Genomic DNA, 13,843 nt, shown 5'->3' on the forward strand with positions numbered 1-13,843 from the left:
ATTGTATTTTGTAAATGTCCAATACTATTCAAACTTGGTACACAAAATCAATACAACAGTCTTTGGATGCACACTGAATTTCATGACATTTTTGTTCAATCCGCTAAAGAGCACTTCTAGCCATTTTGCTTAGACCCCGACAATCATTGCTTGTGGTTATATTATTTAGTTGTTTTGGGTCTGATTATTAACCCTTTCATGTTATTATTTTTCCACAGCACCCCTGCATCTGGAGCCAAAACCGTAACAGGTACACACACCAACAATCAATGCATGACTAATTTCTGTCCAATGGGGGTGATATAATAAGCACATTTACGTTTTCTCTCATGTCTCCAGAACATCAAATTATTATTATTATTATTATTATTATTATTATTACTATTATTTTTAAATCTTCTTTTCTTCCCAGCATTCAATTTGAATTTACCCAGCCAAGTCCATTTCCATATTGCACATTTTCCCGCCATATTCAAAAAACTCAAAAGTGAAAAGTATCTATCTCCTACACCATTGTTTAGATTCCCACATGCAGAATTCAGTATTATCTACATACCAAATCTAGCAGATTGTTTTTTTCTGATTTTTGATTTGTTACCCGATTTTAAAGGTATACTATGCAGGATTGGCGATTTCATCGCCGGTTTCGCTTTCACTTTTCATTTTCGCTCGTTTTATGCTTGCATATTTCTCTGCAGAGCTTCCCCTACAGCTTTAGCGTGTATATTTGACAAAACTCCTCAATCGGTCAGTCTGCCATGCCTTTTCATGAGACTTTACATGACACTTCCTGGAGTAGAGCATGGGTGCGTGCCCGGTGTCTCCTGAAGTTGCAAGTGTGGTTTTACCGCTACAGACCACTAGAGCGGCCAAAAAAAACACCGTTCGACCGGTAATGACCCATTTAATCATATGTAACAGTATGGAACGAATTGATTAACTGAAAAACGTTGCATAGTATACCTTTCAAGTGTTAATCAGTTCATGTCAGAGGAGGCTCGTCCATTGAGGAAAGGGAGGACAATCCTCCCTAAACTTTTCAGGGAAATTAAAATAATAAAATATACATAGCCAACCAACTTCTTAACTAAAACAACATAGAACTACCGGTAACTGCTTTTCAAATGCAATGTTACTGAAATCAATCAAATTTGTGAAAGCGACCCCCTATCGCAATTGAAAATTACTGCACGGAGGATCTTCCGCCCATTATAAACTCTCCAGACCCCCGCGGCTCGTGAACTATGCTCCTGAATGGGAATGGGGCTCGGGGATCAAGTGAATGGCCAAAGGCAAAGCCTTCGATATATCAAGTTGCGACACTTCCATTGACTCCCGTGTACAAACAATGGCGGCACATCCGGTATGTCATGGTCGTTGAAAGGAACTATTCTCATTGAGAATGAATGAATATCTCAGGTGTTATAATAAGACTTTTCTACCTGACTTATGGTCGTGTGCATAATAATGCATTTTCATTTAGTAATATATGTATGTGGAAGTTTATAGTAATTTTCTATAAAGAAAGAGTATTTACCGTAAATATTAATGCGATCGCTGCGGTCAATCCCATAAAACCAGGGACCAAAGGAACTACTGAGGCTACCACTAACCACGTGACCGCTCTAATCTGGCTCTAACGTTGAAGTCAACGGCTGACACAACTTTGAAATATCGATGGCTTTGGACTGCATAGAACTGGACATAGTGTTGTCTATTATAAAAATTAAGCTAGCGGTAGTCTAGAGCCCCCTGGTGGCTGGCTACAGCACAAAGCTTAAAGGGATATTCCGCCATTTTTGGAAATACGCTCATTTTCCACCTCCCCTCGAGCAAAACAATCGATATTTACCTTGTTCCCGTTCATCCAGCCATTCTGTGAGTCTGGCGATACAACTTTTAGCTTCAGCCTAGCATAGATCATTGAATCGGATTAGACCATTAGCTTCTCGCCTGCTAGCTTCATGTTTAAAAGTGACTAAGATTTCTGGTAATTTTCCCATTTAAAACGTGTCTCCTCTCAAGTTAGAAAGTGCAATAAGACCAACTGAAAATGAAACCTGGCGTTTTTCTAGGCTGATTTGACATGGAACTACACTCTCATCTGGCGTAATAATCAAGGCAACTTGCAAACGTACCATAGGCGCAGTGATATCTTATGCAGCATCTGAAAATAGTCCCCATAGACAACAAGCAATAGTAGTGCCAGTAGCTGCAAGTTGCCTTGATTATTACGCCAGATGAGAGTGTAGTTCCATGTCAAATCAGCCTAGAAAAACGCCAGGTTTCATTTTCAGTTGGTCTTATTGCACTTTCTAACTTGAGAGGAGACACGTTTTAAATGGGAAAATTACCAGAAATCTTAGTCACTTTTAAACATGAAGCTAGCAGGCGAGAAGCTAATGGTCTAATCCGATTCAATGATCTATGCTAGGAAGGTGGAAAATGAGCGTATTTCCAAAAATGGCGGAATATCCCTTTAACTCTGCCCATCCCCATGTATTTCAATCAGCCTCTGAAGTTCACCTGCAAAAAAGAACCAAAGCTGCCATCTTTTCCCATATAATAGGAGATCTGAGTGTTTATTGAATCTAGGCTACTAACTACACAAGTTGCATTGCAAGTTAGCTCTGGGGTAGAAGAGTAAGACGTTTGCCGTCTTATTAAACCGAAGATCACAACAGCCACTTGAAGTCAGAGGACAAAAGTGTGTTGAGCAAAACGTCTGCATTTTATACTTCTTCATCCCAGCGAGAGTTTAACAGGTGCGATAATACAAAACCCCCATGTTATTTCCCCATAGAAAAAATTGGCAGATACCGGATGTTAAAGATGGCAGCTTTTTTTGTAGGCAAACTTCAGAGGTCTATGGCCAAGTAGTCAACTTTCAGTGTCTCTTTTCTCACCTAAAACTAGTTTTGCATCTACTTTGTAGGCTAGTTCATAGAGGTGCAAATAACATACCATTAATACATCTTCGATAGAATTGAATTTAACGAAGGTACATGACAAATTATACAAATTAATTCAATAATGTTTATTCATATATAACATATACTCTACATATACATGTATAACATATGTTTATAACAATAATGTTTATTGATAAACAAAGTACCTCAGAATATGAGTCCAAATGTCACATAACATTGGAAATAAAATGCTTCCTATACAGGATTGGATCAGGGAAAATTGAGGTACCTACGCCAAGCAGTGCTTTCCTACAACATTATATCTGTGGTAAGTTTATCTATTTGTCTGATACAGTATAATTTAAGGAATAATCGTGTGTCCAAGTGCTGAGACGGTTGTTTACAATATAGTGACTAGTTTTAAAATTGTACCCTTTCTTCAGATTTTAGGAATCATCTGTGTGTCACTGGGTATACTGGAAGTGGTACGTTTTATAGTAACCTTCTTTCACACATTTCACCTTATTATGACCACCATGCAAGATTTTTTCTTTCTTTTTTTCCGCATGAGAAATTTTCTGTCAAGGATTCCTAGGACACTGAAAAGACCGGGATCATAGCGGCGTTCATATTTTGAACCGCTTTGTGGTACATCTAGTTACAAATTACATCATCAATTAATGAAGGGATGATATTTCTGATGACCACATTCTGCTCAATTCTGATTCATTCTGTTCACTTGGTATGTAAATGGCTTCCATCCAAAATTGAGGGATAATATTGTATTAGTAGGAAACGTATTCCTGATGGAGTCAGTGCTGAATATATTTATTTGACAAAGAACAGACCATCAGCGGATCATGAGGAGAAATTTGCTGAATGTGTCAAAAAGGAGCACTTAATATTGACGGATTTCCAAAAAAGTTAAGATTGATTGCAAAAATCTAAGAAATGAATAAATGAGCAAATACATCTAAAAGGTGTGTTTTTAATCAGATTGGAGAAGATGACTTAATTCTTATTCTGGGAATTGTCAGCCTTGTGTTTCCTGTATTCGGCCTCTGTGGCATGTGGAGAGAATCAAAATGGATGTTAAGTGTGGTAAGTCAGCTTCAAGAATTCATTCATATTTTATATTCACAACTGAGGCCTTATTGTTTTCTGAATGGTAGCCAATGGGAAATCATCTCTTTGGGCATTTTTCAGCCAACAGAGAACACATTCTTGAACTGGTTTCGTTCAGATTCCTTTGAACCTTGTCAATGAATGGTATGATAGTTGTCCCATAGAAAAGGCAGAAATAGCTGTATAAAATGCTAGTGAAAATCTGTAGTGTAGTACTATTTGACTAGTTTTGTTTACTCATGACAACAGTTGATGAGAGTGTAAGGACATGGTTTTAGCCATCTCCACTCTGAACGGTAAAATGGCATGCCCACTCCGGTTCACAGGAAAGACCAAGGGTTCTTCTCATTCATCAATTAATTTTTTTTCATCAATTACTGATGATGCGGCGCATGACCTCTTAAGGGCCGTTCACACCAAGAACGATAACGATAACTATAAATAAGTATCGCTCTCGTTAATATGAATGACAACGTTCACACATAAACTATAACGATAACGACATGAAGAACGATATCGTTGCTGATCACTTTCAGAGCGATTTTGAGAACGATAAAAAGCTAACAGCCAATCAGAACCCAAAATATTCTCACATTCATTAACACAAGGAGAGACTTTTCTTATCGTTGGCCAGTGTGGATGCTTTTATCGTTATGGTTATAGTTATCGTTATCGTTCTTGGTGTGAACGAACGGCCCTTTAGGCTAGAGTAAACAGACACACACATTTCAGAGAATATTATACCAAAGTGTCATTACCCTGGTAATGAAGCAATGTTTGATAGTTCTCGAGACATGAATGAATACTTATCATACAATGCTAGAACAAAACAGCCATGAATTAAAAAAAAAAAAAAAAGGTTTGCATAGTTCATGATAATCCCAGCAAACAAATCTCCTTTTTTGGTCTATCTACTAGCTTTACCGATGCAAATAAATCCCTACAAACTTGTTTGAAACCAAAAGCTGACAGACGTGGGAGGGGACTTTTTACCTTGGCAGCTTGGACTAATGATCACGCAATGGGTACTCTTGTTTCCTCACGTCCCTGCTGAAAAAAAACCAGCAAGAAACCAGCTTATGCTGGTAGCTGGTTTTAGCTGTTTTTTGCTGGTTTTCTTCCAGCTATTGCTGGTCTTTGCTGGTGTAGCTGGTTAGGCCACCAGCTAGACATGCTGGCGTGACCATCTGAGGAAGCTGGTCATGCTGGTGTGACCAGCCTGTCGTGTGGGATACAGCTGGTGTAAGATGGTCATGCTGGTGACCAGCCTGCCAAGCTTGACAGAGTTTGTCATGCTGGTTTGCTTGAATGACCAACATAAGCTGGCATGGCCAGTAAAAACCAGCAATGTAGACCAGCAAGACCAACTAAGGCTGCGTTCAGACTGCCAGCCAAAATCCGATTTTTAGCCCATTCAGATTTGTATCGGATGTCACTTTTGAAGTCTGAACAGTGACATGTCACATGAAATCCAATTTTTGCGAAACGGTTGCAAACCACATCCAGGAGGTAGTTTCATATCGCATTCGTATCGGATATGGACAGATGCGTCTCAGTCTGAACAGCTCCCAACACACAGATCGGATTTGACTGTCCGTGACGTGACTTTACGTGCGTGACCGCCCACCTATTTCGAGTTGTGGAGCAATGTTATGGCTATGTCTTTTGACCATGTTATATTAAACGTGACTTAACAATACTCAATGCTAAATAGAGCATGATGTCTCTGCTCTGTCTATGGAAGTTGCAAGAAACCACATTGTTCTATTAAATGCCGTTAAATAATTAAATAGCCATCCAACAGTTTGAAGCGGAGCTTGCCACTGATTAGTTTTGGTTTCTGTCGCGTAAATGCGCACACGTATGCACGCATTCAATGAACACTCACCTAGTTGTATTGTTCTATGTTTAATCACACCAAATTAGCAAGTATTTTCTCCTGATGGCAGAAATGTTTGTTTTCGTTGCTACAGCAACCTGTCAGATCTGTTACTAATGTGACCCAGTCTGCACAGAGCCATATCCGATTTGGACACTTGCTAAAGGCAGTGTGAACAGTCAGCCCTAAAAATCGGATATGAGAAGGAATCAGATTTGAATCAGATTCGTCTGCAGTCTGAACGCGGCCTTAGCTTCAATTAACTCCCGGATCTCCTTATATGGGCAAAGATGGCAGCTTTGGATCCTTTTTGTAGGCGAACTTAAGAGGTCTATGGGCGGTGCTGGATCTAACAAACTCTCGTTCACAAGCTCAAACATAGGCCCTTTCCGAAACGGAGTCCCTACTCACTTCGACTCGGTTAGCGAGTGAACTTCCTTTTCAAGTCCACTTGTGGGTGCGGAGAACACTCGCATTGAAGGGTTAGGGGGTTAAAACAGCGCTACATTTCGGATGCGCTTGAAGGAGAAGGAAATTGACGTCATAGGCTATTAGTTTCATAGAAATTTTGAAGGCAATATATATTAAATCGCCAATTAAGATGTTCTGGACACCCCTGTGTATTAGGATATACATCCCTCTTCTCTCCTTTCATTACTATGAGTGAGGAGTTGCATTTTATGCTTTATTTAACATCAAATAAAAGTGCTGTAAATGTGACCTGCACATGTGTTTAAATATTACAGCCTACTTCTGTACGATCTTGCACATTTTTCTGAGTATCAAACTAAACAGGAGTTGTTACAATGTAGCTTAAATCACGCTTTTGTCTGTAAATGCTGTCATACGGACCAAAAAACAACTGGCAGGGAGATACACAAGCTGCACACTTGAAAACGGTTGCACCTGCGTTTCAAGACATGCTGACTTGCTCCTGAAGGCGTGGTAGCCCCTCTCCCTAGGCACTTCACTCGGCTCAAAATTAGTTTCGGATGATACTCAATGTGGCGGACCCTCGTCTGAACGCGCAAACGAAGGGGAAGTGTGTAGGGCTAGGGTTTAGGGGCACGTTTCGGAAAGGGCCATAGACCTCTGAAGTTCGCCTACAAAAAATGTGGGAGAATAACATGGGGATTATCAATTATCGCACCTGTTGACTCTCGCGAGGATGATGACATTGGAAATGCAGACGTTTTTCGCTACACAGTTTTGTCCACTGCCGTCTAGTGGATACTGTGATCTTCGGTAGGTGAAGACGGCACACTTCGATCTTTGCTACCCCAGAGCTAACTTAGTAAGTTGGCTAAGTAAAACGGCACCGGAAACAAGCCCCTTGAAACGCCATGTTGAAGCCTGAAAAAATCTTTCAATTTTGGCAATTTTCACTAGCCTAGCATTCCCATTGAAATGAATGAGGCCGGGACTTGTTCACTTTATCCAGTTCTTATAATACCTCCATGGTTTGAGCTTGTGAACGAGTGTTTGTTAGATCCAGCACCGCCCATTGGATGGCCTTTGCTGACACCTGTGATATATTCCTGCTAATTGGTCAATGACTGAACCCAGACGAAGACCTTAGTGTCGAAACGTGTCGGTCAGTTTGTTTGCCTTGCAACAAGTAAATAATCTAAAACGGAGTGCCTTAGTCTGTTCTCTTTTTTAATTCAAAATCACAATTTGATTTTCCCATGGAAAAAAATAACCAGATACCGGATGTCAAAGATGGCAGCTTTTTTGTTGCCAAACTTCAGAGGTCTATTAAATCAATAGACCTCTGAAGTTCGCCTACAAAAAGGCTGTCATCTTTGAGATTCGGTATCTGGCGATTTTTCCTATAGGAAAATAACATGGGGATTTTGAATTATTGCACCTGTTAAACTCTCGTGGGGACGATAAAGTCTTAAATGCAGACGTTTTCCTGAACACACTTTTGTCCTCTGCCTTCTTGTGCATACTGTGATCTAAAGTACGTGAAGTCGGCACACTTTAATTTTTGCTACCCCAGAGCTAACTGGCTAACTAAGGGGGTATTCACACCTGCCTTGTTTAGTTCGATTAAAACGAACTCAAGTTCGTTTCTTGCTTGGTTCGGACCTTTTTGACTGGTGTGAATACAATCACTCGAACTCTAGTGCGGACCAAACAAGCGGACCGAGACCCAGCTGAGGAGGTGGTCTCGGAGCGGTTCCTATCGAACCCTGGTGCGGTTCGTTTATGGTGTGAAAGCAGACCGACCTCGATCCGACCCAGTTACAGAAATCTACCTTTTTTGGATTTGACGAGCTCCCGTAGTTTTTGCGCATTATGGGAAATGTAGGATAGCTCCGTGACGCACAACAGCTGTAAGCAGCAGTGGGCTAACGCTTTTTTGCCAACAATAATTTGATTTTGCATCTCCTACCCGTTCCGTCTTCCGTAGGCCTGCTGTTAGCATGTTGGACACACATGAGAGCTCTTCTCAGCTGTTTTGTTGCACGTCTTCGTCGATGCAAAATTACGAGCATGATATTGTTAAACTTGCATCAAACGGTCTTGACGCTCAAGCACTTCTGCAAAGCTGTAACTGTATAAACTATATTGCTAGGATAATAACGAGTACAGTACGCAAACATAGTATTTACGTGGGCCAACTTTGACTTTGGCTTCCTATTCTTCACCCCACCTACACGTTTACCAGCCAATGGTTGAACGACCTTAGCACATGTGCTTTTGTTTATAAATTCTGGTCCGGTTGCAATTAATCACGGTGTGAAAACGAACCGCACTAAAAAAGAAAAAAAGAAAAAAAAATTGGTCCGGACCAAATAAGTGAACTAACGGACCTTCCTGGTGTGAATACGCCCTTACTTAATGGCAAGTTGCATCGCAAGTTAGCTCTGGGGTAGCAAAAATGAAAGTCTGCCGCCTTCGCGTAACGGAGATCACAGTTTGCCTTGAGATGGGAGAAATACAGATTTCAATGATGTAAAATGATGAGTTTTACATTTCCCAAACTGAGGGAATGATGCATGAACATTCAAAAACATGACTGGTTTTCTAAAGATACAAAGCTTAATGCAAATCGGTGAAGTGTCCCTTTAAGGATCTTTGACCGAGGACTGAGGAGAGAGCCCGTATGCAAATAAAGGGTTGAGAAAAGCCCGACTCTGTCGAAGCTCCGATCCAAAGTGTCACTCTCCAAACCATTTTTTGTTTGCTCAAAATGGTTTGCGCATTATGTCAGACTTATAGTTCTAGTAGTTCTACATACTACAGTCTATGGGTTTGTGCACAGACATGGAACTAGTCTGTCTGGGTGGAAAAAGGCTATGCCATGATGTCATTGATCTGAATCTATCTCCAATCACCCATTTTAGGGAATCTCTCACAGATCCCAGGTTGTGGTTGTGGATGTGATTCTTGCTCCAAGCTTCATTGACTCCCATAACCTGGCCATTTGGTCGCTTCAAAAGGTATAAAAGAGGTCTAGTTTATTGTGGTGCACCCTTATATACTGTAGGTTCAAATCAATGACATCAGGGGGGTGACTTCCCATTGTTAACGTCTTGTGTTAATAACCTTGTGTTTTCATTTCAAAGTATTTTGGCCCTAGGCTATTTTATATTTATAAGGGGGGTTTTCTTTAATAATCATTCACATATTGAACAATGTGATTTTTTTCTAGCTTTTGCTTTTGAAGATGGCTGGAATCACTATGATTATATACTTTGTCTATGTGACACTCTCAGATGCCCAGGTATTCTTATTTTTATATTTTTCTTTTTCACATTGAAACAACAAAATACACTTTACATTTTACCCATACATAGTGTAAAGATGTTACAGATTTAGTCATATAATTCATACTCCAAACACTGTCATGTCAACTCAACATGGTATGCTTAATGCATGTTCTGCCAATAGCATGGCTTCACCTAGATCAATACTTGCTTGCTTCTCCCTTATGACAATTAACCATGGTCATGGTTGCCCATGAGAGAAAAATGTGTTTTGCCTGAAAATGAACCATGGTTTTACTTTGGTCAGTACAAGTGGCTTTTTCAGTGTTTGGTGTCCCTAGTTTTTAAGAAATCACCTTTGTGATGATGAGCCTATTACCAAAGTGTTTTGTATTAATCTTGCTACCTTGTTGATGCCACGCGTCATTTTTGCAAACTGAATGTTCAGGAGATGAAGGAAATAGTGGATATCCTACTTGAACACGTCCCTCTTGACAAGACAAATGAACACCCATACATTCAGTTTTTGATACAATATCAGGCAGAGGTAAGACAACAACCAATGTTTCAAAATTGAAATTGTAGAAAATAGTAAGAAAAAAGTTATGTAAAAATTGTATTGCATCTTTTCCAAGAACATGTGCTGTGGGTTGACTGACGGTTCTATGGACTGGGGAGATGCTCCTCCAAACACATGCTTTCATAATAGGGTAATGAGTCTAACGACTCCGTAGGCTCCTCCAAACACATGCTTTCATAACAGAGTCTAACAACTCATTTAACACACCTTTTTGGTCTGATTTTCTCTTTGAAAAGTTCACTGTTTTTTTACCATATTTCCTTTTCTCTCAGCCACGTACTGCAACATACTATGAAAATGAAGAGGTAAATAAATGATCAGTTCATCCTTTCATAACAGTGTAATGAGGCTAACAACTCTTTAACACTCCTTTTTTTGGTCTGATTTTCTCAATGAAATGTTCACTGTTTTTACCATATTTCTTTTTCTCTTAGTCAAGTACTGCAATGTACTATGACGATGAAGAGGTAAATACATGATAATACATCAGTAAATAAATCAGTTCATCCTCTTAATATGGTTATGGTTACATGATTTAGCAGATGCCTTTGTCCAAATCGACATACAAATAATAATATTAATAGTCAATCAATATACAATATAAACGCGTTAACTCTTTTCTTTTGTTTTAGCCCTGTATGGAAATGTTGGTTGCTGAATATTCCATATATCAAATTGCATGTGCAGTGCCTCTTGCTTTTGCTGTTTTGATGGTAAGTGATTATCATCTATACACATCTACTATACATTAGTTAAAAGTTAACGTTGACTGGTATTTAGCAGCTGCTTTTATCATAAGCGACATAAGCCTCATTCAGACATGCACTGGACTCCAGACATGACCCGAAAATCAAACCAGGCAGACTGTAAGTGTGTACACATGTCTGAATTATTTTACCTCAAATTTCCTGACACTACCAGTCCCGTAGTACTAACTTGGATGAGCACTTAACACAAAAGGTTAACTAAGCAATATGACACAAGTGGGACCTATACACAAAATAAATAATATATTATAATATATTTCTGGGTGTCTGAAATATATTGTGAAATAAATTCACTTATATTTGACATATTTGTGATTTTTAACAGAGGAAAATATATGTTTAAATGCACACCGCTGTGCACAACCCTTCAGTGTTTAAAATCTAGCATATAGAGTTTAATTGACAATTATTTTTATAGTATCCAGAGCGGGGAGTGGCGGATATTCACTGCAAGAGTGGGCAAAGCACTTTTAAGAAACCCAGGGCCAGATGTACATATATTTGCGAGCGCAACATTATCAGCGCCATGACTAAACAATAGAAATTGACACCGTACCTTCTGACACGTTAGCGGCGTATTTATCAAATCAGGTTGACAGCGCCTTTCTCTGCCCTCTTCAACTACATTAAAAGGAATAAAACATTTAGCGATCATAAAATAATACAATGCATGATGTCAACAAGCAGGACGATATTGAAAAGCAGTTCTACTCAAACTAGGCCTATTTGTGCACATAAGCTATGTAAGATCGATCAAATCTAGCAAGTAGGAAAGTTTAAGTGGATAGGAAGTGAAAGTAAGGTATATATATTCGAAGTTGCATTTGATATACAAAGACGCGAAACTAGTGGTCTAATTAGCGAGAATGCTTTGAGAATGTAGTTTTAAAAATGAGTTTTGTGTTTACAGTTTTGAGAAAAAGGTAGAGAATTTCAAAAAGGGTGTTTTAGCAATTGTGAAAAACTGTAGTCCATGGGGTTTGATGTCGGTTTGCAGCTACAGTATAATAGCTTCAATTTTTCTGGGAAGGCTTTTCACACAAAGGAAATATATTGGACATATATTTTGAAGATATATGTCCATATATATCAGAATATTTATATGTAAATATATATATATATATATATATATATATATATATATATATATATATATATATACATATCTTGGCTTTATTTTTGAGGCAAAAAAACAAGTTTGCGGCCATCACATTATGTACCTTTATATTTGTGCTGTCTGACTGTGGAAACATCTCAAGTTCTTAAGTTGAATGTATAAAGTAATTATGTTAGCAATTATGAGTCATTTCATGTCAAATCAGATAAGGTTGTTGCTGCACAATCTCAGATTTTGTTCAAATCTTGTCTATAATGTCAATGGGTCCTAAAACCAAGGTCTGTGAAATCTTTCTGTGCAAATATTGCAAATCTGTCTTCATATCTTTTTCAGACCTTGACATTCTTTAATTTTTACAGCTTGAAAAACACATGATGTTTGGGCATTAAGTTTTGAAATGAAATCTAAAGTATATATTTTTTGTTTGCAGATTGTTGGATCTATAGTGACCCTGAGACTTTTGGTCCACTACTTTGTAAAATCAAGAGTTCCTACATATAACGACATACCAATGACAGATATCTAGATCATAAAGCAAATGTAGACATCCTGTTCAGCAGTTCACCTGTTACTTACTAAGGCTTTATTGAGATTTTTTATGCAGATTTGAAAAACTGTTCCAAACACACATCTCAATCTCTGCAAAAGTTTGTCTTAGAAACATAAATGACACCATTAGAAACCTTTAATCAACTAGTTTCCAAATATATATGTTTTAAAAGAGAATGTATCAATGGCACTTTGTAAAAACAATAAAAGAAAATCCCAGAATTTCAGTCCTCTCACCTGCTGCAGGCCCATTCAAAATGGCCATTCACCTTAATTTGCACTTGAAAAAGACACTCACTAAGTGACCCATTTAGTCTGACTTTTTTCTAATTTGTAGTAAAACTACATTTTCAAATGTTCTTTTTACTTATATGGAGCCAACACCATTGTTTTCAAGGTTCAAACTTCAAAAGCCTTAGCTCGATATATATTATAGTTGCAAAATAAAGCATCAATTAACCATTTATAAGGGATGGTTATTATAAAGTGTTACCGAAAAACTTAAAAATCTCAAGGTATAGCTGACTGCCACAAAGGGCCTGAAAAGGCCCCGGACCTCCAAGTGTTAAGGGGAGACCAACGCAGTATTGAAATAATAATAAATTGATTTATTAAAGGAAGTTAACATAAACTAATCTTAAGAAATAACAGTAAGAATGTGGTGCAAGTCAGTGTAGTGGCAAGTACTCTAAAATGAAGTGCAAGTCAGTACAGGGACAAATAGTAACGCAACGAAATCCAAGTCAAAGCCGGGAGGAGGAGTGCCGCCCCAAGCGCAAATGGAGCTGGACTTTAATATCCCTCTAAATCAGGCAAACCTGGGCAAACAGGGGAAGACAGGGGAATTAGCACATAGGTACGTCAGTGCCAATGGGCGGGGTTAAGACAGAGCGGCGGGACCGTAATAATGTATATAATATATGGGTGTATGTATGTGTTTGATTGAATTGTGTTGTTTTATCTTCTTCTTACACTATCAAATACATTGCTTTTGACACACACACACACACACACACACATACACTCTCACACATCACTTTCACACACACACTTACAAATGCATACACTATGAAGGGACCACAATGGAAATAAGCCCTTGGGCTTTCTTGTGTTATCCTTTTGTCCTTCTGCACTTTTGTTTCCCCCTGTGCATATGGCAATAAAGAATTTCAATCAATCAATCAACAATATAATC

This window comes from Sardina pilchardus, chromosome 10, assembly GCF_963854185.1.
Source record: "Sardina pilchardus chromosome 10, fSarPil1.1, whole genome shotgun sequence".
In the NCBI taxonomy this organism is placed as follows: domain Eukaryota; kingdom Metazoa; phylum Chordata; class Actinopteri; order Clupeiformes; family Clupeidae; genus Sardina; species Sardina pilchardus.